The sequence below is a fragment of the Rhinoderma darwinii genome, chromosome 2 (genome assembly GCF_050947455.1).
Source record: "Rhinoderma darwinii isolate aRhiDar2 chromosome 2, aRhiDar2.hap1, whole genome shotgun sequence".
NCBI classification, from domain to species: domain Eukaryota; kingdom Metazoa; phylum Chordata; class Amphibia; order Anura; family Rhinodermatidae; genus Rhinoderma; species Rhinoderma darwinii.
Window position 1 is genome coordinate 327982059 of NC_134688.1, and position 25736 is coordinate 328007794.

At 41.5% G+C, this 25736-nt stretch overlaps 69 pseudogenes; all 69 read right to left on the reverse strand.

The window, feature by feature from the left end:
* Nucleotides 1-30: 30 nt before the first annotated feature.
* Nucleotides 31-149, reverse strand: LOC142744636 (5S ribosomal RNA; annotated as a pseudogene).
* Nucleotides 150-216: 67 nt separating this feature from the next.
* On the reverse strand, nucleotides 217-335 carry LOC142745755 (5S ribosomal RNA; annotated as a pseudogene).
* A 67-nt stretch (nucleotides 336-402) lies between these two features.
* LOC142746005 (5S ribosomal RNA) lies at nucleotides 403-521 on the reverse strand (annotated as a pseudogene).
* A 67-nt stretch (nucleotides 522-588) lies between these two features.
* On the reverse strand, nucleotides 589-707 carry LOC142744623 (5S ribosomal RNA; annotated as a pseudogene).
* A 254-nt stretch (nucleotides 708-961) lies between these two features.
* Nucleotides 962-1080, reverse strand: LOC142746361 (5S ribosomal RNA; annotated as a pseudogene).
* A 254-nt stretch (nucleotides 1081-1334) lies between these two features.
* LOC142744878 (5S ribosomal RNA) lies at nucleotides 1335-1453 on the reverse strand (annotated as a pseudogene).
* A 253-nt stretch (nucleotides 1454-1706) lies between these two features.
* Nucleotides 1707-1825, reverse strand: LOC142744516 (5S ribosomal RNA; annotated as a pseudogene).
* A 614-nt stretch (nucleotides 1826-2439) lies between these two features.
* On the reverse strand, nucleotides 2440-2558 carry LOC142746479 (5S ribosomal RNA; annotated as a pseudogene).
* Nucleotides 2559-2625: 67 nt separating this feature from the next.
* Nucleotides 2626-2744, reverse strand: LOC142746240 (5S ribosomal RNA; annotated as a pseudogene).
* Nucleotides 2745-2997: 253 nt separating this feature from the next.
* LOC142745967 (5S ribosomal RNA) lies at nucleotides 2998-3116 on the reverse strand (annotated as a pseudogene).
* A 67-nt stretch (nucleotides 3117-3183) lies between these two features.
* Nucleotides 3184-3302, reverse strand: LOC142745432 (5S ribosomal RNA; annotated as a pseudogene).
* Nucleotides 3303-3539: 237 nt separating this feature from the next.
* On the reverse strand, nucleotides 3540-3658 carry LOC142745509 (5S ribosomal RNA; annotated as a pseudogene).
* A 67-nt stretch (nucleotides 3659-3725) lies between these two features.
* LOC142744827 (5S ribosomal RNA) lies at nucleotides 3726-3844 on the reverse strand (annotated as a pseudogene).
* A 67-nt stretch (nucleotides 3845-3911) lies between these two features.
* LOC142746891 (5S ribosomal RNA) lies at nucleotides 3912-4030 on the reverse strand (annotated as a pseudogene).
* Nucleotides 4031-4097: 67 nt separating this feature from the next.
* Nucleotides 4098-4216, reverse strand: LOC142746721 (5S ribosomal RNA; annotated as a pseudogene).
* Nucleotides 4217-4283: 67 nt separating this feature from the next.
* Nucleotides 4284-4402, reverse strand: LOC142744602 (5S ribosomal RNA; annotated as a pseudogene).
* Nucleotides 4403-4469: 67 nt separating this feature from the next.
* Nucleotides 4470-4588, reverse strand: LOC142745078 (5S ribosomal RNA; annotated as a pseudogene).
* A 67-nt stretch (nucleotides 4589-4655) lies between these two features.
* LOC142745744 (5S ribosomal RNA) lies at nucleotides 4656-4774 on the reverse strand (annotated as a pseudogene).
* A 67-nt stretch (nucleotides 4775-4841) lies between these two features.
* Nucleotides 4842-4960, reverse strand: LOC142744350 (5S ribosomal RNA; annotated as a pseudogene).
* Nucleotides 4961-5027: 67 nt separating this feature from the next.
* Nucleotides 5028-5146, reverse strand: LOC142743806 (5S ribosomal RNA; annotated as a pseudogene).
* Nucleotides 5147-5213: 67 nt separating this feature from the next.
* Nucleotides 5214-5332, reverse strand: LOC142744603 (5S ribosomal RNA; annotated as a pseudogene).
* A 67-nt stretch (nucleotides 5333-5399) lies between these two features.
* Nucleotides 5400-5518, reverse strand: LOC142746525 (5S ribosomal RNA; annotated as a pseudogene).
* Nucleotides 5519-5585: 67 nt separating this feature from the next.
* Nucleotides 5586-5704, reverse strand: LOC142746584 (5S ribosomal RNA; annotated as a pseudogene).
* Nucleotides 5705-5771: 67 nt separating this feature from the next.
* On the reverse strand, nucleotides 5772-5890 carry LOC142746574 (5S ribosomal RNA; annotated as a pseudogene).
* A 67-nt stretch (nucleotides 5891-5957) lies between these two features.
* On the reverse strand, nucleotides 5958-6076 carry LOC142747274 (5S ribosomal RNA; annotated as a pseudogene).
* Nucleotides 6077-6143: 67 nt separating this feature from the next.
* On the reverse strand, nucleotides 6144-6262 carry LOC142745109 (5S ribosomal RNA; annotated as a pseudogene).
* A 67-nt stretch (nucleotides 6263-6329) lies between these two features.
* LOC142747276 (5S ribosomal RNA) lies at nucleotides 6330-6448 on the reverse strand (annotated as a pseudogene).
* Nucleotides 6449-6514: 66 nt separating this feature from the next.
* On the reverse strand, nucleotides 6515-6633 carry LOC142747496 (5S ribosomal RNA; annotated as a pseudogene).
* A 5021-nt stretch (nucleotides 6634-11654) lies between these two features.
* LOC142746183 (5S ribosomal RNA) lies at nucleotides 11655-11773 on the reverse strand (annotated as a pseudogene).
* A 67-nt stretch (nucleotides 11774-11840) lies between these two features.
* LOC142745409 (5S ribosomal RNA) lies at nucleotides 11841-11959 on the reverse strand (annotated as a pseudogene).
* A 67-nt stretch (nucleotides 11960-12026) lies between these two features.
* Nucleotides 12027-12145, reverse strand: LOC142744990 (5S ribosomal RNA; annotated as a pseudogene).
* A 253-nt stretch (nucleotides 12146-12398) lies between these two features.
* On the reverse strand, nucleotides 12399-12517 carry LOC142744032 (5S ribosomal RNA; annotated as a pseudogene).
* A 67-nt stretch (nucleotides 12518-12584) lies between these two features.
* LOC142744023 (5S ribosomal RNA) lies at nucleotides 12585-12703 on the reverse strand (annotated as a pseudogene).
* A 67-nt stretch (nucleotides 12704-12770) lies between these two features.
* On the reverse strand, nucleotides 12771-12889 carry LOC142746138 (5S ribosomal RNA; annotated as a pseudogene).
* Nucleotides 12890-12956: 67 nt separating this feature from the next.
* LOC142744073 (5S ribosomal RNA) lies at nucleotides 12957-13075 on the reverse strand (annotated as a pseudogene).
* Nucleotides 13076-13142: 67 nt separating this feature from the next.
* On the reverse strand, nucleotides 13143-13261 carry LOC142744034 (5S ribosomal RNA; annotated as a pseudogene).
* A 67-nt stretch (nucleotides 13262-13328) lies between these two features.
* On the reverse strand, nucleotides 13329-13447 carry LOC142746898 (5S ribosomal RNA; annotated as a pseudogene).
* A 67-nt stretch (nucleotides 13448-13514) lies between these two features.
* Nucleotides 13515-13633, reverse strand: LOC142745576 (5S ribosomal RNA; annotated as a pseudogene).
* Nucleotides 13634-13699: 66 nt separating this feature from the next.
* Nucleotides 13700-13818, reverse strand: LOC142747143 (5S ribosomal RNA; annotated as a pseudogene).
* A 67-nt stretch (nucleotides 13819-13885) lies between these two features.
* On the reverse strand, nucleotides 13886-14004 carry LOC142746997 (5S ribosomal RNA; annotated as a pseudogene).
* Nucleotides 14005-14071: 67 nt separating this feature from the next.
* Nucleotides 14072-14190, reverse strand: LOC142746674 (5S ribosomal RNA; annotated as a pseudogene).
* A 67-nt stretch (nucleotides 14191-14257) lies between these two features.
* On the reverse strand, nucleotides 14258-14376 carry LOC142744132 (5S ribosomal RNA; annotated as a pseudogene).
* A 67-nt stretch (nucleotides 14377-14443) lies between these two features.
* LOC142744828 (5S ribosomal RNA) lies at nucleotides 14444-14562 on the reverse strand (annotated as a pseudogene).
* Nucleotides 14563-14629: 67 nt separating this feature from the next.
* LOC142746675 (5S ribosomal RNA) lies at nucleotides 14630-14748 on the reverse strand (annotated as a pseudogene).
* Nucleotides 14749-14815: 67 nt separating this feature from the next.
* LOC142744574 (5S ribosomal RNA) lies at nucleotides 14816-14934 on the reverse strand (annotated as a pseudogene).
* A 67-nt stretch (nucleotides 14935-15001) lies between these two features.
* LOC142746676 (5S ribosomal RNA) lies at nucleotides 15002-15120 on the reverse strand (annotated as a pseudogene).
* Nucleotides 15121-15187: 67 nt separating this feature from the next.
* On the reverse strand, nucleotides 15188-15306 carry LOC142746127 (5S ribosomal RNA; annotated as a pseudogene).
* A 67-nt stretch (nucleotides 15307-15373) lies between these two features.
* On the reverse strand, nucleotides 15374-15492 carry LOC142744326 (5S ribosomal RNA; annotated as a pseudogene).
* Nucleotides 15493-15559: 67 nt separating this feature from the next.
* On the reverse strand, nucleotides 15560-15678 carry LOC142745031 (5S ribosomal RNA; annotated as a pseudogene).
* Nucleotides 15679-15745: 67 nt separating this feature from the next.
* LOC142745410 (5S ribosomal RNA) lies at nucleotides 15746-15864 on the reverse strand (annotated as a pseudogene).
* A 67-nt stretch (nucleotides 15865-15931) lies between these two features.
* On the reverse strand, nucleotides 15932-16050 carry LOC142746430 (5S ribosomal RNA; annotated as a pseudogene).
* A 67-nt stretch (nucleotides 16051-16117) lies between these two features.
* On the reverse strand, nucleotides 16118-16236 carry LOC142743807 (5S ribosomal RNA; annotated as a pseudogene).
* A 67-nt stretch (nucleotides 16237-16303) lies between these two features.
* Nucleotides 16304-16423, reverse strand: LOC142746973 (5S ribosomal RNA; annotated as a pseudogene).
* A 67-nt stretch (nucleotides 16424-16490) lies between these two features.
* On the reverse strand, nucleotides 16491-16609 carry LOC142747277 (5S ribosomal RNA; annotated as a pseudogene).
* A 67-nt stretch (nucleotides 16610-16676) lies between these two features.
* Nucleotides 16677-16795, reverse strand: LOC142747278 (5S ribosomal RNA; annotated as a pseudogene).
* Nucleotides 16796-21538: 4743 nt separating this feature from the next.
* Nucleotides 21539-21657, reverse strand: LOC142745355 (5S ribosomal RNA; annotated as a pseudogene).
* A 67-nt stretch (nucleotides 21658-21724) lies between these two features.
* Nucleotides 21725-21843, reverse strand: LOC142746444 (5S ribosomal RNA; annotated as a pseudogene).
* A 67-nt stretch (nucleotides 21844-21910) lies between these two features.
* LOC142747279 (5S ribosomal RNA) lies at nucleotides 21911-22029 on the reverse strand (annotated as a pseudogene).
* A 67-nt stretch (nucleotides 22030-22096) lies between these two features.
* LOC142746200 (5S ribosomal RNA) lies at nucleotides 22097-22215 on the reverse strand (annotated as a pseudogene).
* Nucleotides 22216-22282: 67 nt separating this feature from the next.
* On the reverse strand, nucleotides 22283-22401 carry LOC142744959 (5S ribosomal RNA; annotated as a pseudogene).
* A 64-nt stretch (nucleotides 22402-22465) lies between these two features.
* On the reverse strand, nucleotides 22466-22584 carry LOC142746981 (5S ribosomal RNA; annotated as a pseudogene).
* Nucleotides 22585-22651: 67 nt separating this feature from the next.
* LOC142744917 (5S ribosomal RNA) lies at nucleotides 22652-22770 on the reverse strand (annotated as a pseudogene).
* Nucleotides 22771-22837: 67 nt separating this feature from the next.
* LOC142744554 (5S ribosomal RNA) lies at nucleotides 22838-22956 on the reverse strand (annotated as a pseudogene).
* Nucleotides 22957-24085: 1129 nt separating this feature from the next.
* On the reverse strand, nucleotides 24086-24204 carry LOC142745690 (5S ribosomal RNA; annotated as a pseudogene).
* Nucleotides 24205-24271: 67 nt separating this feature from the next.
* On the reverse strand, nucleotides 24272-24390 carry LOC142744848 (5S ribosomal RNA; annotated as a pseudogene).
* A 67-nt stretch (nucleotides 24391-24457) lies between these two features.
* On the reverse strand, nucleotides 24458-24576 carry LOC142744911 (5S ribosomal RNA; annotated as a pseudogene).
* Nucleotides 24577-24829: 253 nt separating this feature from the next.
* Nucleotides 24830-24948, reverse strand: LOC142746546 (5S ribosomal RNA; annotated as a pseudogene).
* Nucleotides 24949-25015: 67 nt separating this feature from the next.
* Nucleotides 25016-25134, reverse strand: LOC142745275 (5S ribosomal RNA; annotated as a pseudogene).
* A 67-nt stretch (nucleotides 25135-25201) lies between these two features.
* On the reverse strand, nucleotides 25202-25320 carry LOC142745836 (5S ribosomal RNA; annotated as a pseudogene).
* Between the last annotated feature and the right edge of the window lie 416 nt (nucleotides 25321-25736).

Below are 25736 nucleotides of genomic sequence, written 5' to 3' on the forward strand. Positions count from 1 at the left end.
GTGAAACAAAATCTAAACGACATAATAAAAATTCAACCGCACCACGGATTCCCAGACAGTCTCCCACACTGGTACTAGCGAGGCCTTAAGCTGTGTAATTTCTGCGATCTGACGAGAGCAGGCACATTCAGCTTAGAATGGCCATTGACATTAAATGCTTTAATCCATAGTCCTATTTAATCTATTGTGAAACAAAATCTAAACAACATAATAAAAAGTCAACCGCACCACGGATTCCCAGACAGTCTCCCACACTGGTACTAGCGAGGCCTTAAGCTGTGTAACTTCTGCGATCTGACGAGAGCAGGCACATTACGCTTAGAATGGCCATTGACGTTAAATGCTTTAATCCATAGTCCTATTTAATCTATTGTGAAACAAAATCTAAACGACATAATAAAAAGTCAACCGCACCACGGATTCCCAGACAGTTTCCCACGCTGGTACTAGCGATGCCTTAAGCTGTGTAACTTCTGCGATCTGACGAGAGCAGGCACATTCAGCTTAGAATGGCCATTGACATTAAATGCTTTAATCCATAGTCCTTTTTAATCGATTGTGAAACAAAATCTAAACGACTTAATAAAAAGTCAACCGCACCACGGATTCCCAGACAGTCTCCCACACTGATACTAGCGAGGCCTTAAGCTGTGTAACTTCTGCGATCTGACGAGAGCAGGCACATTCAGCTTAGAATGGCCATTGACATTAAATGCTTTAATCCATAGTCCTTTTTAATCGATTGTGAAACAAAATCTAAACGACGTAATAAAAAGTCAACCGCACCTCGGATTCCCAGACAGTCTCTCACACTCGTACTAGCGAGGCCTTAAAGTGTTATATATCTGCGATTTGACGAGAAAATGCACATTTAAGCTTAGAATGGCTATTAACTTTTAAAGCTTTAGTCTATTTTTATTTTTAAACAATTGTGAAAGAAATTCTAAACGACATAATAAAACCTCAACCGCACCATGGATTCCCAGACAGTCTCCCACACTGGTACTAGAAAGGCCTTAAGCTGTGTAATTTCTGCGATCTGACGAGAGCAGGCACATTCAGCTTAGAATGGCCATTGACAATAACTGCTTTAATCCATAGTCCTATTTAATCTATTGTGAAACAAAATCTAAACGACATAATAAAAAAGCCAACCGCACCACGGATTCCCAGACAGTCTCCCACACTGGTACTAGCGAGGACTTAAGTTGTGTAACTTCTTCGATCTGACGATAGCAGGGACATTCAGCTTAGAATGGCCATTGACATTAAATGCTTTAATCCATAGTCCTTTTTAATCGATTGTGAAACAAAATCTAAACGACATAATAAAAAGTCAACCGCACCACGGATTCCCAGACAGTCTCCCACACTGGTACTAGCGAGGCCTTAAGCTGTGTAAATTCTGCGATCTGACGAGAGCAGGGACATTCAGCTTAGAATGGCCATTGACATTAAATGCTTTAATCCATAGTCCTTTTTAATCGATTGTGAAACAAAATCTAAACGACATTATAAACTTTCAACCGGACCACGGATTCCCAGACAGTCTCCCACACTGGTACTAGCGAGGCCTTAAGTTGTGTAACTTCTGCGATCTGACGAGAGCAGGGACATTCAGCTTAGAATGGCCATTGACATTAAATGCTTTAATCCATAGTCCTTTTTAATCGATTGTGAAACAAAATCTAAACGACATAATAAAAAGTCAACCGCACCACAGATTCCCAGACAGTCTCCCACACTGGTACTAGCGAGGCCTTAAGCTGTGTAACTTCTGCGATCTGACGAGAGCAGGGACATTCAGCTTAGAATGGCCATTGACGTTAAATGCTTTAATCCATAGTCCTATTTAATCTATTGTGAAACAAAATCTAAACGACATAATAAAAAGTCAACCGCACCACAGATTCCCACGCTGGTACTAGCGAGGCCTTAAGCTGTATAACTTCTGCGACCTGACAAGAGCAGGCACATTCAGCTTAGAACGGCCATTGACATTAAATGCTTTAATCCATAGTCCATTTTAATCGATTGTGAAACAAATCTAAACGACATAATAAAAAGTCAACCGCACCTCGGATTCCCAGACAGTCTCTCACACTCGTACTAGCGAGGCCTTAAAGTGTTATATATCAGCGATTTGACGAGAAAAGGCACATTTAAGCTTAGAATGGCTATTAACTTTTAAAGCTTTAGTCTATTTTTATGTTTAAACAATTGTGAAAGAAATTCTAAACGACATAATAAAAAGTCAACAGCACCACGGAAGCCCAGGAAGTCTCCCACACTGGTACTAGCGAGGTGTTAAAGTGTTATTGATCTGCGATTTGACAAGAAAAGGCACATTTCACCTAAGAATAGCTATTAACTTTTAAAGCTTTAGTTTATTATTATTTTTAATCGATTGTGAAACAAATTCTAAACGACATAATAAAAAGGCAACCGCACCATGGATTCCCAGACAGTCTCCCACACTGGTACTAGCGAGGCCTTAAGCTGTGTAACTTCTGCGATCTAACGAGAGCAGGCACATTCAGCTTAGAATGGCTATTGACATTAAATGCTTTAATCAATAGTCCTTTTTAATCGATTGTGAAACAAAATCTAAACGACATAATAAGAAGTCAACCGCACCACGGATTCCCAGACAGTCTCCCACACTGGTACTAGCGAGGCCTTAAGCTGTGTAACTTCTGCGATCTGACAAGAGCAAGGACATTCAGCTTAGAATGGCCATTGACATTAAATGCTTTAATCCATAGTCCTTTTTAATCGATTGTGAAACAAAATCTAAACGACATAATAAAAATTGAACCGCACCACGGATTCCCAGACAGTCTCCCACACTGGTACTAGCGAGGCATTAAGCTGTGTACCTTCTGCGATCTAACGAGAGCATGCACATTCAGCTTAGAATGGCCATTGACATTAAATGCTTTATTCCATAGTCCTTTTTAATCGATTGTGAAACAAAATCTAAACGACATAATAAAAAGTCAACCGCTCCACGGATTCCCAGACAGTCTCCCACACTGGTACTAGCGAGGCCTTAAGCTGTGTAACTTCTGCGATCTGACGAGAGCAGGCACATTCATCTTAGAATGGCCATTGACATTAAAAGCCTTAATCCATAGTCCTATTTAATCTATTGTGAAACAAAATCTAAACAACATAATAAAAAGTCAACCGCACCACGGATTCCCAGACAGTCTCCCACACTGGTACTAGCGAGGCCTTAAGCTGTGTAACGTCTGCGATCTGACGAGAGCAGGGACATTCAGCTAAGAATGGCCATTGACTTTAAATGCTTTAATCGATTGTGAAACAAAATCTAAACGACATAATAAAAATTCAACAGCACCACGGAAGCCCAGGAAGTCTCCCACACTGGTACTAGCGAGGTGTTAAAGTGTTATTGATCTGCGATTTGACGAGAAAAGGCACATTTCACCTAAGAATAGCTATTAACTTTTAAAGCTTTAGTTTATTATTATTTTTAATCGATTGTGAAACAAAATCTAAACGACATAATAAAAAGTCAACCGCACCACGGATTCCCAGACAGTCTCCCACACTGGTACTAGCGAGGCCTTAAGCTGTGTAACTTCTGCGATCTGACAAGAGCAGGGACATTCAGCTTAGAATGGCCATTGACATTAAATGCTTTAATCCATAGTCCTTTTTAATCGATTGTGAAACAAAATCTAAACGACATAATAAAAATTCAACCGCACCACGGATTCCCAGACAGTCTCCCACACTGGTACTAGCGAGGCCTTAAGCTGTGTAACTTCTGCGATCTGACGAGAGCAGGCACATTCAGCTTAGAATGGCCATTGACGTTAAATGCTTTAATCCATAGTCCTATTTAATCTATTGTGAAACAAAATCTAAACGACATAATAAAATGTCAACCGCACCACGGATTCCCAGACAGTCTCCCACACTGGTACTAATGAGGCGTTAAGCTGTGTAACTTCTGCGATCTAACGAGAGCAGGCACATTCAGCTTAGAATAGCCATTGACATTAAATGCTTTAATCCATAGTCCTTTTTAATCGATTGTGAAACAAAATCTAAACGACATAATAAAAAGTCAACCGCACCACGGATTCCCAGACAGTCTCCCACACTGGTACTAGCGAGGCCTTAAGCTGTGTAACTTCTGCGATCTGACAAGAGCAGGGACATTGAGCTTAGAATGGCCATTGACACTAAATGCTTTAATCCATAGTCCTTTTTAATCGATTGTGAAACAAAATCTAAACGACATAATAAAAATTCAACCGCACCACGGATTCCCAGACAGTCTCCCACACTGGTACTAGTGAGGCCTTAAGCTGTGTAACTTCTGCGTTCTGACGAGAGCAGGCACATTCAGCTTAGAATGGCCATTGACGTTAAATGCTTTAATCCATAGTCCTATTTAATCTATTGTGAAACAAAATCTAAACTACATAATAAAAAGTCAACTGCACCACGGATTCCCAGACAGTCTCCCACACTGGTACTAGCGAGGCCTTAAGCTGTGTAACTTCTGTGATCTGACGAGAGCAGGCACATTCAGCTTAGAATGGCCATTGACATCAAATGCTTTAATCCATAGTCCTTTTTAATCGATTGTGAAACAAAATCTAAACGACATAATAAAAAGTCGACCGCACCACGGATTCCCTGACAGTCTCCCACAATGGTACTAGCGAGGCCTTAAGCTGTGTAACTTCTGCGATCTGACGAGAGCAGGCACATTCAGCTTAGAATGGCCATTGACGTTAAATGCTTTAATCCATAGTCCTATTTAATCTATTGTGAAACAAAATCTAAACGACATAATAAAAAGTCAACCGCACCACGGATTCCCAGACAGTCTCCCACACTGGTACTAGCGAGGCCTTAAGCTGTGTAACTTCTGCGATCTGACGAGAGCAGGCACAGTCAGCTTAGAATGGCTATTGACATTAAATGTCTTAATCCATAGTCCTTTTTAATCGATTGTGAAACAAAATCTAAACGACATAATAAAAGGTCAACCGCACCACGGATTCCCAGACAGTCTCCCACACTGGTACTAGCGAGGCCTTAAGCTGTGTAACTTCTGCGATCTGACGAGAGCAGGGACATTCAGCTTAGAATGGCCATTGACATTAAATGCTTTAATCCATAGTCCTTTTTAATCGATTGTGAAACAAAATCTAAACGACATAATAAAAATTCAACCGCACCACGGATTCCCAGACAGTCTCCCACACTGGTACTAGTGAGGCCTTAAGCTGTGTAACTTCTGCGTTCTGACGAGAGCAGGCACATTCAGCTTAGAATGGCCATTGACGTTAAATGCTTTAATCCATAGTCCTATTTAATCTATTGTGAAACAAAATCTAAACTACATAATAAAAAGTCAACTGCACCACGGATTCCCAGACAGTCTCCCACACTGGTACTAGCGAGGCCTTAAGCTGTGTAACTTCTGTGATCTGACGAGAGCATGCACATTCAGCTTAGAATGGCCATTGACGTTAAATGCTTTAATCCATAGTCCTTTTTAATCGATTGTGAAACAAAATCTAAACGACATAATAAAAAGTCGACCGCACCACGGATTCCCTGACAGTCTCCCACAATGGTACTAGCGAGGCCTTAAGCTGTGTAACTTCTGCGATCTAAAGAGAGCAGGCACATTCAGCTTAGAATGGCCATTGACATTAAATGCTTTAATCCATAGTCCTTTTTAATCGATTGTGAAACAAAATCTAAACGACATAATAAAAAGTCAACCACACCACGGATTCCCAGACAGTCTCGCACACTGGTACTAGCGAGGCCTTAAGCTGTGTAACTTCTGCGATCTGACGAGAGCAGGCACATTCAGCTTAGAATGGCCATTGACGTTAAATGCTTTAATCCATAGTCCTATTTAATCTATTGTGAAACAAAATCTAAACGACATAATAAAAAGTCAACCGCACCACGGATTCCCAGACAGTCTCCCACACTGGTACTAGCGAGGCCTTAAGCTGTGTAACTTCTGCGATCTGACGAGAGCAGGCACATTCAGCTTAGAATGGCCATTGACATTAAATGCTTTAATCCATAGTCCTTTTTAATCGATTGTGAAACAAAATCTAAACGACATAATAAAAAGTCAACCGCACCATGGATTCCCAGACAGTCTCCCACACTGGTACTAGCGAGGCCTTAAGCTGTCTAACTTCTGCGATCTGACGAGAGCAGGCACATTCAGCTTAGAATGGCCATTGACGTTAAATGCTTTAATCCATAGTCCTATTTAATCTATTGTGAAACAAAATCGAAACGACATAATAAAAAGTCAACCGCACCACGGATTCCCAGACAGTCTCCCACACTGGTACTAGCGAGGCCTTAAGCTGTGTAACTTCTGCGATCTGACGAGAGCAGGCACATTCAGCTTAGAATGGCCATTGACATTAAATGCTTTAATCCATAGTCCTTTTTAATCGATTGGAAACAAAATCTAAACGACATAATAAAAAGTCAACTGCACCACGGATTCCCAGACAGTCTCCCACACTGGTACTAGCGAGGCCTTAAGCTGTGTAACTTCTGCGATCTGACGAGAGCAGGCACATTCAGCTTAGAATGGCCATTGACATTAAATGCTTTAATCCATAGTCCTTTTTAATCGATTGGAAACAAAATCTAAACGACATAATAAAAATTCAACCGCACCACGTATTCCCAGACAGTCTCCCACACTGGTACTAGCGAGGCCTTAAACCCTTAAGGACGCAGCCTAGTTTGGGCCTTAAGGCTCAGAGCCCATTTTTCAAATCTGACATATTTCACTTTATGTGGTAATAACGTCGGAATGCTTAAACCTATCCAAGCGATTCTGAGATTGTTTTCTCGTGACACTTTGGGCTTCATGTTCGTGGTAAAATTTGGTCGATATATTCAGTCTTTATTTGTGAAAAATTGCAAAATTTAGAGAAAATTTACAAAAAATAGCATTTTTCAGAATTTAAATGCATCTGCTTGAAAAACAGACGGTTATACCACCCAAAATAGTTACTAGTTCACATTTCCCATATGTCTACTTTAGATTGGCATCGTTTTTTGAACATTATTTTATTTTTCTTGGACGTTACAAGGTTTAGAACATAAACAGCAATTTCTCATATTCTTAAGAAAATTTCAAAAGCCTTTTTTTGAAGGTGCCAGTTCAGTTCTGAAGTGGATTTGAGGGGCCTATGTATTAGAAACCCCCATAAAACACCCCATTTTAAAAACTAGACCCCTCAAAGTATTCAAAACAGCATATAGAAAGTTTTTTAACCCTTCAGGCATTTCACAGGAATTAAAGCAAAGTGGAAATGAAATTTGCAAATTTCATTTTTTCTGCTGAATTTCAATTTTATTCAATTTTTTTTTAGTAACAGAGAAGGTTTTACCAGAGAAACACTACTAAATATGTATTGTCCAGATTCTGCAGTTTTTAGAAATGTCCCACATGTGTCTCTAGTGCGCTCGTGGACTAAAACACAAGCCCTAGAAGCAAAGAAGCACCTCGTGCATTTTGAGGCCTCTTTTTTATTAGAATATATTTTAGGCAGCATGCCAGGTTTGAAGAGGCGTTGAGGTATCAAAACAATGGAAACCCACCAGAAGTGACCCCATTTTGGAAATTACACCCCTCAAGGAATTCATTTATGGTTTTTGTTATCATTTTGACCGCACAGTTTTTTCACAGCACCTATTTGAATTGGGCTGTGAAATGAAAAAAATGATATTTTTTCCAATAAAATGTCATTTTTGATCAAATTTTCTTATTTTCACAGGGAACAACATACCCCATTTTGTTGCCCAATTTGTCCTTAGTGCGGCAATACCCCATTTGTGGTGATAAACTGCCGTTTGGGCCCATGGGAGGGCTCAGAAGGAAAGGAGCGCTATGTGTTTGTTGGAGTCCAGATTTTGCTGGATTGGTTTTCGGGTGCCATGTCACATTTGCAGAGCCCCAGAGGTATCAAAGCAATGGAAACCCACCAGAAGTGACCCCATTTTGGAAACTACACCCCTCAAGGAATTCATTTATGGTTTTTGTTATCATTTTGACCGCACAGGTTTTTCACAGCACCTATTTGAATTGGGCTGTGAAATGAAAAAAATTATATTTTTTCCAATAAGATGTCATTTTTGATCAAAATTTCTTATTTTCACAAGGAACAACATACCCCATTTTGTTGCCCAATTTGTCCTTAGTGCGGCAATACCCCATTTGTGGTGATAAACTGCCGTTTGGGCCCATGGGAGGGCTCAGACGGAAAGGAGCGCTATGTGTTTGTTGGAGTCCAGATTTTGCTGGATTGGTTTTCGGGTGCCATGTTGCATTTGCAGAGCCCCAGAGGTATCAAAGCAATGGAAACCCACCAGAAGTGACCCCATTTTGGAAACTACACCCCTCAAGGAATTCATTTATGGTTTTTGTTATCATTTTGACCGCACAGTTTTTTCACAGCACCTATTTGAATTGGGCTGTGAAATGAAAAAAATGATATTTTTTCCAATAAGATGTCATTTTTGATCAAAATTTCTTATTTTCACAAGGAACAACATACCCCATTTTGTTGCCGAATTTGTCCTTAGTGCGGCAATACCCCACTTGTGGTGATAAACTGCCCTTTGGGCCCATGGGAGGGCTCAGAAGGAAAGGACCACCATTTGGCCTACTGGAGCTTTTCTGGTGCTAAGTCATGTGTGCAGAAGCCCCTGAGGTACCAGTACAGTTGAAACCCCCGAGAAGTGACCCCATTTTAAAAACTACACCCCTTAAGACATTCATCTAGAGGTGTAGTGAGCATTTTGACCCCACAGGTACTGTGTAAAAGATAATGCGCAGCAGATGGTGCAGTGTGAGATTTGCAATTTTATATATGTATATGCCATTTCAGTGTCCAATATAGTGTGCCCAGCATGCGCCACCGGAGATATACACCCCTTAAATTGTAATGTGGGTTCTCCTGGGTACGACAATACCCTACATGTGGCTGTTATCAGCTGCCTGGGCATACGGCAGGGCTCAGAAGGGAAAGATGAGGGGGGTAAGCTGTGCGGAGTGCATCAGGGTAAATTAAAAATCAAGGGATGTATGATACATTTTAAAACAATCTTTTATACAGAGCCCTGGTTTTTCGGGACACGTGTCGCATTGGTATATTGTGTTCTTCCTTATCCCCCTCTTATAGCAGATTCTGCACCTCTTTTGACTCTTTCCCTTTCCACCGGTTTGGGGACCTTCTCCTGGAAAGTGTTGCCCTGGTACGATGCGTGTGGCCTCGCTTCCAGAAGTACTGGGTGCCCCCCCTTCCTGGTCCCTAAAGATTAGATCTTGAAATTCCAGGAAAGTTCCCCTCTGGCCTGCACATCGACGTAGCACATACGCATTGTACAAAGCCATCTGTATGATGTGCCCGGCCAGCTTCTTATACCACACCGCATGGCGCTGTAGGGCTTCAGGACTTGATTTGACAAGTCCATCCCTCCCATGTACCTATTGTAGTCCAGGATGCAGTCTGGTTTGGGGGTGGCCTTTCCTTCATATATCCTAAACCTGTAGGTATACCCTGATGCACTCTCGCACAGCTTATACATCTTCACGCCATACCTTGCCCTCTTACCTGGCAGGTACTGGCGGAATTGAACCCTCCCTTTAAAATGTACCAGGGACTCATCAATAGAAAAACACTTCTCGGGGGTGTATGCTTGGGAAAACCGGGCACTGGAACGGTCTAATAGGGGTCTCCGTTTATACAAACGGTCAAAACTGGGGTCATCTCGGAGTGGGCACGGCTCATTATCAGTATAATGTAAGAAGCGAAGTATTGCCTCATTTATTTATTTTTTTAGGTTCCAGTTCATTTCTGAAGTTGCTTTGAGGGGCCCATATATTAGAAACCCCTATCAAACACCCCATTTTAGAAACTAGACCCCTCAAAGTATTCACAACAGCATTTAGAAAGTTTATGAACCCTTTAGGTGTTTCACAGAAATTTAGAGCAAAGTAGAGGTGAAATTTACTCTTTTTATACCATTTTTTTTATAACACAAAAGGATTTATCAGAGAAACACAAATTAATACTTATTGCCCAGATTCTGCAGTTTAGAGAAATATCCCACATGTGGCCCTCGGGCGGTAATGGACTGAAGCACCGGCCTCCGAAGCAAAGGAGCACCTAGCGGATTTTGAGCCCTCTTTTTTATTAGGCACCATGTCCGGTTTGAAGAGGTCTTGTGGTGCCAAAACATTGGGAACCCCCCAAAAGTGAACCCAATTTGGAAACTAGACCCCTTGAGGAATCCATTGTAGTTTTCTTGGGGTGCATGCGGCTTTTTGATCAGTTTTTATTCCATTTTTAGGTGGCGTGGTGACTAATAAACAGCAATTCTACTATTGTTTTTGTATACTTTTTTTTTTACAGCGTTCACCGTGCGCTATAAATGATATATTAACTTTATTCTGCGGGGCGATACGATTACGGCGATACCAGATGTTTATAGGTTTTTTTTATGTCTTATGGCGTTTGCACATTAAAATACGTTTTGTAAACAATCATTCACTTTTTGTGTTACCTTATTCTAAGAGCCAGAACGTTTTTATTTTTCAATCAATAAAGCCGTGCGAGGACTTATTTTTTGCGTAACGAACTGTATTTTCCATCAGTACCATTTTTAGGTACATGCGACTTTTTGATCTCTTTTTATTCCATTTTTTGGGAGGTGAAGTGACCAAACAATTGTGATTGTGGTACGGTTTATTAATATTTTTTTTTACGGCGTTCACCGTGCGGGATAAATAACAAAATAATTTTGTAGTTCAGGCCGTTACGGACGCGGCGATACCAATTATGTATAGTTTATTTGTTTGTTTATATATTTTTATTAATAATAAAGGACTGATAAGGGAAAAAGTGGGACTTTTACTTTTATTACTTTTAAAACTTTTATTTTCTTATTTTTACACATCTTTTTTTAACTTTTTTTTTACTTTATTACTTTGTCCCACTAGGGGACTTGAGGGCAGGAGGCCCTGATCGCTATTCTAATACACTGCACTACATGCGTAGTGCAGTGTATTAGAACTGTCAGCTACTCACTGACAGCAAGCATAGTGGGTCCTGACGTTGTCAGGACCCACTAGGCTTCCGTCTATGGCATAGCCGGACGCCATTGTTTGGTGTCCGGTTGCCATAGTCACCATCGCCGGCCGCTATCGCGTAGCAGGCCGGCGATGGCAGCTTAACCCCTAAAAAGCCGCGATCTCTATAGAACGCGGCTTTTAAGGGGTTAATCAGCGGGGACACAGCGATCGGTCCCCGCTGTAGGAGCTGTGACAGCTGCTGAACAAGACAGCAGCGTCACAGCTCCTGTATGTGTCGGGAGGACGGCCGAAACGGCCGTTACTCCCGAGACGTACTATTACGGCATGGAGCGCGAACGATACAGCTGCCATGACGTAATAGTACGTCAAGGAGCGGGAAGGGGTTAAGCTGTGTAACTTCTGCGATCTGACGAGAGCAGGCACATTCAGCTTAGAATGGCCATTGACGTTAAATGCTTTAATCCATAGTCCTATTTAATCTATTGTGAAACAAAATCTAAACGACATAATAAAAAGTCAACCGCACCACGGATTCCCAGACAGTCTCCCACACTGGTACTAGCGAGGCGTTAAGCTGTGTAACTTCTGCGATCTAACGAGAGCAGGCACATTCAGCTTAGAATGGCCATTGACATTAAATGCTTTAATCCATAGTCCTTTTTAATCGATTGTGAAACAAAATCTAAACGACATAATAAAAAGTCAACCGCACCACGGATTCCTAGACAGTCTCCCAAACTGGTACTAGCGAGGCCTTAAGCTGTGTAACTTCTGCGATCTGACGAGAGCAGGCGCATTCATCTTAGAATGGCCATTGACATTAAAAGCATTAATCCATAGTCCTATTTAATCTATTGTGAAACAAAATCTAAACAACATAATAAAAAGTCAACCGCACCACGGATTCCCAGACAGTCTCCCACACTGGTACTAGCGAGGCCTTAAGCTGTGTAACTTCTGCGTTTTGACGAGAGCAGGCACATTCAGCTTAGAATGGCCATTGACGTTAAACGCTTTAATCCATAGTCCTATTTAATCTATTGTGAAACAAAATCTAAACGACATAATAAAAAGTCAACCGCACCACGGATTCCCAGACAATCTCCCACACTGGTACTAGCGAAGCGTTAAGCTGTGTAATTTCTGCGATCTAACGAGAGCAGACACATTCAGCTTAGAATGGCCATTGACATTAAATGCTTTAATCCATAGTCCTTTTTAATCGATTGTGAAACAAAATCTAAACGACATAATAAAAAGTCAACCGCACCACGGATTCCCAGACAGTCTCCCACACTGGTACTAGCGAGGCCTTAAGCTGTGTAACTTCTGCGATCTGACGAGAGCAGGGACATTCAGCTTAGAATGGCCATTGACATTAAATGCTTTAATCCATAGTCCTTTTTAATCGATTGTGAAACAAAATCTAAACGACATAATAAAAAGTCAACCGCACCACGGATTCCCAGACAGTCTCCCACACTGGTACTAGCGAGGCCTTAAGCTGTGTAACTTCTGCGTTCTGACGAGAGCAGGCACATTCAGCTTAGAATGGCCATTGACGTTAAATGCTTTAATCTATAGTCCTATTTAATCTATTGTGAAACAAAATCTAAACGACATAATAAAAAGTCAACCACACCACGGATTCCCAGACAGTCTCCCACACTGGTACTAGCGAGGCCTTAAGCTCTGTAACTTCTGCGATCTGACGAGAGCAGGCACATTCAGCTTAGAATGGCCATTGACATTAAATGCTTTAATCCATAGTCCTTTTTAATCGATTGTGAAACAAAATCTAAACGACATAATAAAAAGTCAACTGCACCACGGATTCCCAGACAGTCTCCCACACTGGTACTAGCGAGGCCTTAAGCTGTGTAACTTCTGCGATCTGACGAGAGCAGGGACATTCAGCTTAGAATGGCCATTGACATTAAATGCTTTAATCCATAGTCCTTTTTAATCGATTGTGAAACAAAATCTAAACGACATAATAAAAAGTCAACCGCACCACGGATTCCCAGACAGTCTCCCACACTGGTACTAGCGAGGCCTTAAGCTGTGTAACTTCTGCGTTCTGACGAGAGCAGGCACATTCAGCTTAGAATGGCCATTGACGTTAAATGCTTTAATCTATAGTCCTATTTAATCTATTGTGAAACAAAATCTAAACGACATAATAAAAAGGCAACCACACCACGGATTCCCAGACAGTCTCCCACACTGGTACTAGCGAGGCCTTAAGCTCTGTAACTTCTGCGATCTGACGAGAGCAGGCACATTCAGCTTAGAATGGCCATTGACATTAAATGCTTTAATCCATAGTCCTTTTTAATCGATTGTGAAACAAAATCTAAACGACATAATAAAAAGTCAACTGCACCACGGATTCCCAGACAGTCTCCCACACTGGTACTAGCGACGCCTTAAGCTGTGTAACTTCTGCGATCTGACGAGAGCAGGCACATTCAGCTTAGAATGGCCATTGACATTAAATGCTTTAATCCATAGTCCTTTTTAATCGATTGGAAACAAAATCTAAACGACATAATAAAAATTCAACCGCACCACGGATTCCCAGACAGTCTCCCACACTGGTACTAGCGAGGCGTTAAGCTGTGTAACTTCTGCGATCTAACGAGAGCAGGCACATTCAGCTTAGAATGGCCATTGACATTAAATGCTTTAATCCATAGTCCTTTTTAATCGATTGTGAAACAAAATCTAAACGACATAATAAAAAGTCAACCGCACCACGGATTCCTAGACAGTCTCCCAAACTGGTACTAGCGAGGCCTTAAGCTGTGTATCTTCTGCGATCTGACGAGAGCAGGCACATTCATCTTAGAATGGCCATTGACATTAAAAGCCTTAATCCATAGTCCTATTTAATCTATTGTGAAACAAAATCTAAACAACATAATAAAAAGTCAACCGCACCACGGATTCCCAGACAGTCTCCCACACTGGTACTAGCGAGGCGTTAAGCTGTGTAACTTCTGCGATCTAACGAGAGCAGGCACATTCAGCTTAGAATAGCCATTGACATTAAATGCTTTAATCCATAGTCCTTTTTAATCGATTGTGAAACAAAATCTAAACGACATAATAAAAAGTCAACCGCACCACGGATTCCCAGACAGTTTCCCACACTGGTACTAGCGAGGCCTTAAGCTGTGTAACTTCTGCGATCTGACGAGAGCAGGGACATTCAGCTTAGAATGGCCGTTGACATTAGATGCTTTAATCCATAGTCCTTTTTAATCGATTGTGAAACAAAATCTAAACGACATAATAACAATTCAACCGCACCACGGATTCCCAGACAGTCTCCCACACTGGTACTAGCGAGGCCTTAAGCTGTGTAACTTCTGCGATCTGACGAGAGCAGGCACATTCAGCTTAGAATGGCCATTGACGTTAAATGCTTTAATCCATAGTCCTATTTAATCTATTGTGAAACAAAATCTAAACGACATAATAAAAAGTCAACCGCACCACGGATTCCCAGACAGTCTCCCACACTGGTACTAGCGAGGCGTTAAGCTGTGTAACTTCTGCGATCTAACGAGAGCAGGCACATTCAGCTTAGAATAGCCATTGACATTAAATGCTTTAATCCATAGTCCTTTTTAATCGATTGTGAAACAAAATCTAAACGACATAATAAAAAGCCAACCGCACCACGGATTCCCAGACAGTTTCCCACACTGGTACTAGCGAGGCCTTAAGCTGTGTAACTTCTGCGATCTGACGAGAGCAGGCACATTCAGCTTAGAATGGCCATTGACGTTAAATGCTTTAATCCATAGTCCTATTTAATCTATTGTGAAACAAAATCTAAACGACATAATAAAAAGTCAACCGCACCACGGATTCCCAGACAGTCTCCCACACTGGTACTAGCGAGGCGTTAAGCTGTGTAACTTCTGCGATCTAACGAGAGCAGGCACATTCAGCTTAGAATAGCCATTGACATTAAATGCTTTAATCCATAGTCCTTTTTAATCGATTGTGAAACAAAATCTAAACGACATAATAAAAAGTCAACCGCACCACGGATTCCCAGACAGTTTCCCACACTGGTACTAGCGAGGCCTTAAGCTGTGTAACTTCTGCGATCTGACAAGAGCAGGGACATTCAGCTTAGAATGGCCATTGACATTAAATGCTTTAATCCATAGTCCTTTTTAATCGATTGTGAAACAAAATCTAAACGACATAATAAAAATTCAACCGCACCACGGATTCCCAGACAGTCTCCCACACTGGTACTAGCGAGGCCTTAAGCTGTGTAACTTCTGCGTTCTGACGAGAGCAGGCACATTCAGCTTAGAATGGCCATTGACGTTAAATGCTTTAATCCATAGTCCTATTTAATCTATTGTGAAACAAAATCTAAACGACATAATAAAAAGTCAACTGCACCACGGATTCCCAGACAGTCTCCCACACTGGTACTAGCGAGGCCTTAAGCTGTGTAACTTCTGCGATCTGACGAGAGCAGGCACATTTAGCTTAGAATGGCCATTGACCTTAAATGCTTTAATCCATAGTCCTTTTTAATCGATTGTGAAACAAAATCTAAACGACATAATAAAAAGTCGACCACACCACGGATTCCCAGACAGTCTCCCACACTGGTACTAGCGAGGCCTTAAGCTGTGTAACTTCTGCGATCTGACGAGAGCAGGCACATTCAGCTTAGAATGGCCATTGACATTAAATGCTTTAATCCATAGTCCTTTTTAATCGATTGTGAAACAAAATCTAAACGACATAATAAAAAGTTAACCGCACCACGGATTCCCAGACAATCTCCCACACTGGTACTAGCGAGGCCTTAAGCTGAGTAACTTCTGCGATCTGACGAGAGCAGGCACATTCAGCTTAGAATGGCCATTGACATTAAAAGCCTTAATCCATAGTCCTATTTAATCTATTGTGAAACAAAATCTAAACAACATAATAAAAGGTCAACCGCACCACGGATTCCCAGACAGTCTCCCACACTGGTACTAGCGAGGCCTTAAGCTGTGTAACTTCTGCGATCTGACGAGAGCAGGGACATTCAGCTTAGAATGGCCATTGACATTAAATGCTTTAATCCATAGTCCTTTTTAATCGATTGTGAAACAAAATCTAAACGACATAATAAAAATTCAACCGCACCACGGATTCCCAGACAGTCTCCCGACACTGGTACTAGCGAGGCCTTAAGCTGTGTAACTTCTGCGTTCTGACGAGAGCAGGCACATTCAGCTTAGAATGGCCATTGACGTTAAATGCTTTAATCCATAGTCCTATTTAATCTATTGTGAAACAAAATCTAAACGACATAATAAAAAGTCAACCGCACCACGGATTCCCAGACAGTCTCCCACACTGGTACTAGCGAGGCCTTAAGCTGTGTAACTTCTGCGATCTGACGAGAGCAGGCACATTCAGCTTAGAATGGCCATTGACATTAAATGCTTTAATCCATAGTCCTATTTAATCTATTGTGAAACAAAATCTAAACTACATAATAAAAAGTCAACCGCACCACGGATTCCCAGACAGTCTCCCACACTGGTACTAGCGAGGCCTTAAGCTGTGTAACTTCTGCGATCTGACGAGAGCAGGCACATTCAGCTTAGAATGGCCATTGACATTAAATGCTTTAACCCCTTAAGGACGCAGCCTAGTTTTGGCCTTAAGGCTCAGAGCCCATTTTTCAAATCTGACATATTTCACTTTATGTGGTAATAACGTCGGAATGCTTAAACCTACCCAAGCGATTCTGAGATTGTTTTCTCGTGACACATTGGGCTTCATGTTTTTGGTAAAATTTGGTCGATATATTCAGTGTTTATTGGTGAAAAATTGCAAAATGTAGAGAAAATTTAGAAAAAATAGCATTTTTCAGAATTGAAATGCATCTGCTTGTAAAACAGACGGTTATACCACCCACAATAGTTACTAGTTCACATTTCCCATATGTCTACTTTAGATTGGCATCGTTTTTTGAACATTCTTTTATTTTTCTTGGACGTTACAAGGCTTAGAACATAAACAGCAATTTCTCATATTTTTAAGAAAATTTCAAAAGCCTTTTTTTTTAAGGTACCTCTTGAGTTCTGAAGTGGCTTTGTGGGGCCTATGTATTAGAAACCCTGATAAAACACCCCATTTTAAAAACTAGACCCCTCAAAGTATTCAAAACAGCAGTTAGAAAGTTTTTTAACCCTTCAGGCATTTCACAGGAATTAAAGCAAAGTGGAGGTGAAATTTGCAAATTTCATTTTTCTTGCTGAATTTCAATTTTATTCATTTTTTTTCTGTAACACAGAAGCTTTTACCAGAGAGACACTACTAAATATGTATTGTCCAGATTCTGCAGTTTTTAGAAATGTCCCACATGTGGCCCTACTGCGCTCGTGGACTAAAACACAAGCCCTAGAAGCAAAGAAGCACCTAGTGCATTTTGAGTCCTCTTTTTTTATTAGAATATATTTTAGGCAGCATGCCAGAGATGTTGAGGTGTCAAAACAGTAGGAATCCCCCAATAGTGACCCCATTTTGGAAACTACACCCCTCAAGGAATTAATTTAGGGTTGTTGTTACCATTTTGACCGCACAGTTTTTTCACAGCACGTATTTGAATTGGGCTCTGAAATGAAAAAAATGTCATTTTTTCCAATAAAATGTCATTTGTGATCAAAATTTCTTATTTTCACAGGGAACAAAATACCCCATTTTGTTGCCCAATTTGTCCTTAGTGTGGAAATACCCCATTTGTGGTGATAAACTGCCGTTTGGGCCCATGGGAGGGCTCAGAAGGAAAGGAGCGCTATATGTTTGTTGGAGTCCAGATTTTGTTGGATTGGTTTTCGGGTGCCATGTCGCATTTGCAGAGCCTCAGAGGTATCAAAGCAATGGAAACACACCAAAAGTGACCCCATTTTGGAAACTACACCCCTCAAGGAATTCATTTATGGTTGTTGTTAGCATTTTGACCACACTGTTTTTTCACAGCACCTATTTCAATTGGGCTGTGACATAAAAAAAATGAAATTTTTTCCAATAAGATGTCATTTTTTACCAAAATTTCTTATTTTCACAGGGAACAAAATACTCAATTTTGTTGCCCAATTTCTCCTGAGTGCATCAATACCCCATTTGTGGCAATAAACTGCCGTTTGGGCCCATGGGAGGCCTCAGAAGGGAAGGAGCGCTGTGTGTTCTTTGGAGTACAGATTTTGCTGGTTTGGTTTTCGGGTGCCATGTCGCATTTGCAGAGCCCCAGAGGTATCAAAGCAATGGAAACCCACCAGAAGTGACCCCATTTTGGAAACTACACCCCTCAAGGAATTCATTTATGGGTAATGTGACCATTTAGACTCCATAGTTTCTTCACAGAACTTATTTGAATTGGGCTGGGAATTAAAAAAATATATATTTTTTCCAATAATATGTCATTTTAGCTCAAAAATTCTTATTTTCACAAGAAATAAAATACTCCATTTTGTTGCCCAATTTGTCCTGAGTGCGGCAATACCCCATTTGTGGTGATAAACTGCCGTTTGGGCCCATGGGAGGGCTCAGAAGGAAAGGACCACCATTTGGCCTACTGGGGATTTTCTAGTGCGAAGTCATGTATGCAGAAGCCCCTGAGGTACCAGTACAGTTGAAACCCGCAAGAAGTGACCCCGTTTTAAAAACTACACCCTTAAGGCATTCATCTAGAGGTGTAGTGAGCATTTTGACCGGAGACCTACACCCCATAAACTGTAATGTGGGTTCTCCCGGTTATGGCAATACCCTACATGTGGCTGTTATCAGCTGCCTGGACACACAGCAGGGCCCAGAGGGGAAAGACGAGGGGGGATAAGCTGTGTGGAGTGCATCAGGGTAAGTAAAATTGGGGTAAATTATAAACCAAGGGATGTATGATAAATTTTAAAACACTTTCATACAGAGCTCTGGTTATTCGGGACACGTGTCACATTGATATATTGTGTCATCCATTATCGCCCTCTTATAGCAGACTTTGCACCTCTTTTGACTTTTTCCCTTCTTGCCAGTTTGGGGAACTTCTCCTGGAAAGTGTTGCCCTGGTACGATGCGTGTGGGCTCGCTTCCAGAAGTACTGGGTGCCCCCCCTTCTTGGTCCCTAAAGATTAGGTTCTTGATAATCACCTCTTGAAATTCCAGGAAAGTTCCCGTCTGGCCTGCACATCGACGTAGCACGTACGCATTGTACAATGCCATCTGTATGATGTGCCCGGCCAGCTTCTTATACCACACCGCATGGCGCTGTAGGGCTTCAGGGCTTGATCTTACAAGTCCACCCCTCCCCATGTACCTATTGTAGTCCAGGATGCAGTCTGCTTTGGGGGTGGCCTTTCCTTCATATATCCTAAACCTGTAGGTATACCCTGATGCACTCTCGCACAGCTTATACATCTTCACGCCATACCTTGCCCTCTTACCCGGCAGGTACTCGCGGAATTGAACCCTCCCTTTAAAATGTACCAGGGACTCATCAATAGAAATACACGTCTCGGGGGTGAATGCTTGGGAAAACCGGGCACTGAAACGGTCTAATAGGGGTCTCCGTTTATACAAACGGTCAAAACTGGGCTCATTATCAGTATAATGTAAGAAATGAAGTATTGCCTCATTTATTTATTTTTTTAGGTTCCAGTTCAGTTCTGAAGTTGCTTTGAGGGGCCCATATATTAGAAACCCCTATCAAACACCCCATTTTAGAAACTAGACCCCTCAAAGTATTCACAACAGCATTTAGAAAGTTTATGAACCCTTTAGGTGTTTCACAAAAATTTAGAGCAAAGTAGAGGTGAAATTTACATTTTTTTTTTGTCAGAAAATCCTCTTTATACCATTTTTTTTATAACACAAAAGGATTTATCAGAGAAACGCAACTTAATACTTATTGCCCAGATTCTGCAGTTTTGAGAAATATCCCACATGTGGCCCTAGTGCGGTAATGGACTGAAGCACCAGCCTCCGAAGCAAAGGAGGACCTAGCGGATTTTGAAGCCTCTTTTTTATTAGGCACCATGTCCGGTTTGAAGAGGTCTTGTGGTGCCAAAACATTGGGAACCCCCCAAAAGTGACCCCAATTTGGAAACTAGACCCCTTGAGGAATCCATTGTAGTTTTCTAGGGGTGCATGCGGCTTTTTGATCAGTTTTTATTCTATTTGTAGGTGGCGTGGTGACTAAAAAACAGCAATTGTACGATTGTTTTTTTTTCTTTTTTTTTTTACGGCGTTCACCGTGCGCTATAATTGACATGTTCACTTTATTCTGCGGGGCGATACGATTACGTCGATACCAGATGTTTATAGTTTTTTTTTATGTCTTATGGCGTTTGCACAATAAAATACGTTTTGTAAACAATCATTCACTTTTTGTGTTACCTTATTCTAAGAGCCAAAACGTTTTTATTTTTCCATCAATAAAGCCGTGCCAGGACTTATTTTTTGCGTAACGAACTGTAGTTTCCATCAGTACCATTTTTAGGTACATGCGACTTTTTGATCTCTTTTTATTCCATTTTTTGGGAGGTGAAGTGACCAAAGAATTGTGATTGTGGTTCGGTTTATTATTATTTTATTTTACGGCGTTCACCGTGCGGGATAAATAACGGAATAATTTTGTAGTTCAGGCCGTTACGGACGCGGCGATACCAATTATGTATAGTTTATTTGTTTGTTTATATATTTTTATTAATAATAAATGACTGATAAGGTAAAAAGGGGGATTTTTACTTTTAACACTTTTAAATCTTTTATTTTCTTATTTTTACACATCTTTTTTTAACTTTTTTTTAACTTTATTACTTTGTCCCACTAGGGGACATGAGGGCAGGAGGCTCTGATCGCTATTCTAATACACTGCACTACATGCGTAGTGCAGTGTATTAGAACTGTCAGCTACTCACTGACAGCAAGCATAGTGGGTCCTGACGTTGTCAGGACCCACTAGGCTTCCGTCTATGGCATAGCCGGACGCCATTGTTTGGTGTCCGGTTGCCATAGTCACCATCGCCGGCCGCTGTCGCGTAGCAGGCCGGCGATGGCAGCTTAACCCCTAAAAAGCCGCGATCTCTATAGAACGCGGCTTTTAAGGGGTTAATCAGCGGGGACACAGCGATCGGTCCCCGCTGTAGGAGCTGTGACAGCTGCTGAACAAGACAGCAGCGTCACAGCTCCTGTATGTGTCGGGAGGACGGCCGAAACGGCCGTTACTCCCGTGACGTACTATTACGGCATGGAGCGCGAACGATACAGCTGCCATGACGTAATAGTACGTCAAGGAGCGGGAAGGGGTTAATCCATAGTCCTTTTTAATCGATTGTGAAACAAAATCTAAACGACATAATAAAAAGTCAACCGCACCACGGATTCCCAGACAGTCTCCCACACTGGTACTAGCGAGGCCTTAAGCTGTGTAACTTCTGCGATCTGACTAGAGCAGGCACATTCAGCTTAGAATGGCCATTGACATTAAATGCTTTAATCCATAGTCCTATTTAATCTATTGTGAAACAAAATCTAAACGACATAATAAAAAGTCAACCGCACCACGGATTCCCAGACAGTCTCCCACACTGGTACTAACGAGGCGTTAAGCTGTGTAACTTCTGCGATCTAACGAGAGCAGGCACATTCAGCTTAGAATGGCCATTAACATTAAATGCTTTAATCCATAGTCCTTTTTTATCGATTGTGAAACAAAATCTAAACGACATAAAAAAAAGTCAACCGCACCACGGATTCCCAGACAGTCTCCCACACTGGTACTAGCGAGGCCTTAAGCTGTGTAACTTCTGCGATCTGACGAGAGCAGGCACATTCAGCTTAGAATGGCCATTGACATTAAAAGCCTTAATCCATAGTCCTATTTAATCTATTGTGAAACAAAATCTAAACAACATAATAAAAAGTCAACCGCACCACGGATTCCCAGACAGTCTCCCACACTGGTACTAGCGAGTCCTTAAGCTGTGTAACTTCTGCGATCTGACGAGAGCAGGGACATTCAGCTTAGAATGGCCATTGACATTAAATGCTTTAATCCATAGTCCTTTTTAATCGATTGTGAAACAAAATCTAAACGACATAATAAAAAGTCAACCGCACCACAGATTCCCAGACAGTCTCCCACACTGGTACTAGCGAGGCCTTAAGCTGTGTAACTTCTGCGTTCTGACGAGAGCAGGCACATTCAGTTTAGAATGGCCATTGACATTAAATGCTTTAAACCATAGTCCTATTTAATCTTTTGTGAAACAAAATCTAAACATAATAAAAAGTCAACCGCTCCACGTATTCCCAGACAGTCTCCCACACTGGTATTAGCGAGGCCTTAAGCTGTGTAACTTCTGCGATCTGACGAGAGCAGGCACATTGAGCTTAGAATGGCCATTGACATTAAATGCTTTAATCCATAGTCCTTTTTAATCGATTGTGAAACAAAATCTAAACAACATAATAAAAAGTCAACCGCACCACGGATTCCCAGACAGTCTCCCACACTGGTACTAGCGAGGCCTTAAGCTGTCTAACTTCTGCGATCTGACGAGAGCAGGCACATTCAGCTTAGAATGGCCATTGACATTAAATGCTTTAATCCATAGTCCTTTTTAATCGATTGTGAAACAAAATCTAAACGACATAATAAAAAGTCAACCGCACCACGGATTCCCAGACAGTCTCCCACACTGGTACTAGCGAGGCCTTAAGCTGTGTAACTTCTGCGATCTGACGAGTGCAGGCACATTCAGCTTAGAATGGCCATTGACCTTAAATGCTTTAATCCATAGTCCTTTTTAATCGATTGTGAAACAAAATCTAAACGACATAATAAAAAGTCAACCGCACCACGGATTCCCAGACAGTCTCCCACACTGGTACTAGCGAGGCCTTAAAGGAACAGTGTCATCACAAATTATTTTTTTATATGTTAAAGATGTTAGTGCTTTATTAAAAACGTTTATATTCATTTGTGTGTTTGTGTTTTACTTTTTCTTATTTTTACACTTTTTCTTCCCTATGGGGGCTGCCATTTTTTGTTCCATTTCTGTCTGTGTCGATTAACGACACATACAGACATGGAATACGGCAGCACAGTCCCATAGGGACTGCGGACGGCTCCCGTCCCATTGACTTCAGTGTACGGCGTCTGTGTGGGAACTGCACATGCGCCGCTCCCACACAGTCCAATTCGAAATTGGCGCCGTCCGGCGCCATTTTCCTGTGGACCGGAAGTCGCGGCCGGACAGTAATATTACTACTTCCGGTCGCGGCTTCCGGATTTGTGCACTTGGACCAGCGGCAGCAAACGGAGCGGACGGGCCGGAGGGAGCCGCGGCGGCAGGAGCAGGTAAGAGATTTCAATGTATGTTCGTGTTTGTGTGTGTTTACTACTGTATGTAAACCTACTACACTGTGTGTTAGCTCAAAAAATGGCGACACACAGTGTAGGAGGTTACACCGTTCAAACCCCTCGTTTATCCCGGCACTAGCCAGGATAAAGGAGGGGGGGATGCTGAGAGCTCACTAGAGCGAGGGCTTTTAACCCAATGTTGCAATGCTGCAATTTTGGGAATAGCTCCATCTAGTGACCAAAAATGGGTAGTATTATAAATTAGAATTAATTTATAATATTTCCTGACTCGTGAAAAAAATAAAAAAAATTTGAACAATGTTTAATCACCCACACACTAAATGTTTAATTTAAAAAAAAAAAACATGTTTTTCTGGCAACACATTGACTTTAAGCTGTGTAACTTCTGCGATCTGACGAGAGCAGGGACATTCAGCTTAGAATGGCCATTGACATTCAGCTTAGAATGGCCATTGACATTAAATGCTTTAATCCATAGTCCTTTTTAATCGATTGTGAAACAAAATCTAAACGACATAATAAAAATTCAACCGCACCACGGATTCCCAGACAGTCTCCCACACTGGTACTAGCGAGGCCTTAAGCTGTGTTACTTCTGCGATCTGACGAGAGCAGGCACATTCAGCTTAGAATGGCCATTGATGTTAAATGCTTTAATCGATAGTCCTATTTAATCTATTGTGAAACAAAATCTAAACGACATAATAAAAAGTCAACCGCACCACGGATTCCCAGACAGTCTCCCACACTGGTACTAGCGAGGCCTTAAGCTGTGTAACTTCTGCGATCTGACGAGAGCAGGGACATTCAGCTTAGAATGGCCGTTGACATTAGATGCTTTAATCCATAGTCCTTTTTAATCGATTGTGAAACAAAATCTAAACAACATAATAACAATTCAACCGCACCACGGATTCCCAGACAGTCTCCCACACTGGTACTAGCGAGGCCTTAAGCTGTGTAACTTCTGCGATCTGACGAGAGCAGGAACATTCAGCTTAGAATGGCCATTGACGTTAAATGCTTTAATCCATAGTCCTATTTAATCTATTGTGAAACAAAATCTAAACGACATAATAAAAGGTCAACCGCACAACGGATTCCCAGACAGTCTCCCACACTGGTTCTAGCGAGGCCTTAAGCTGTGTAACTTCTGCGATCTGACGAGAGCAGGCACATTCAGCTTAGAATGGCCATTGAACTTAAATGCTTTAATCCATAGTCCTTTTTAATCGATTATGAAACAAAATCTAAACGACATAATAAAAAGTGAACCGCACCACGGATTCCCAGACAGTCTCCCACACTAGTACTAGCGAGGCCTTAAGCTGGGTAACTTCTGCGATCTGACGAGAGCAGGCACATTCAGCTTAGAATGGCCAATGACATTAAATGCTTTAATCCATAGTCCTTTTTAATCGATTGTGAAACAAAATCTAAACGACATAATAAAAAGTCAACCGCACCACGGATTCCCAGACAGTCTCCCACACTGGTACTAGCGAGGCCTTAAGCTGGGTAACTTCTGCGATCTGACGAGAGCAGGCACATTCAGCTTGGAATGGCCATTGACGTTAAATGCTTTAATCCATAGTCCTATTTAATCTATTGTGAAACAAAATCTAAACGACATAATAAAAAGTCAACTGCACCACGGATTCCCAGACAGTCTCCCACACTGGTACTAGCGAGGGCTTAAGCTGTGTAACTTCAGCGATCTGACGAGAGCAGGTACATTCAGCTTAGAATGGCCATTGACGTTAAATGCTTTAATCCATAGTCCTATTTAATCTATTGTGAAACAAAATCTAAACGACATAATAAAAAGTCAACCGCACCACAGATTCCCACGCTGGTACTAGCGAGGCCTTAAGCTGTATAACTTCTGCGACCTGACAAGAGCAGGCACATTCAGCTTAGAACGGCCATTGACATTAAATGCTTTAATCCATAGTCCATTTTAATCGATTGTGAAACAAATCTAAACGACATAATAAAAAGTCAACCGCACCTCGGATTCCCAGACAGTCTCTCACACTCGTACTAGCGAGGCCTTAAAGTGTTATATATCAGCGATTTGACGAGAAAAGGCACATTTAAGCTTAGAATGGCTATTAACTTTTAAAGCTTTAGTCTATTTTTATTTTTAAACAATTGTGAAAGAAATTCTAAACG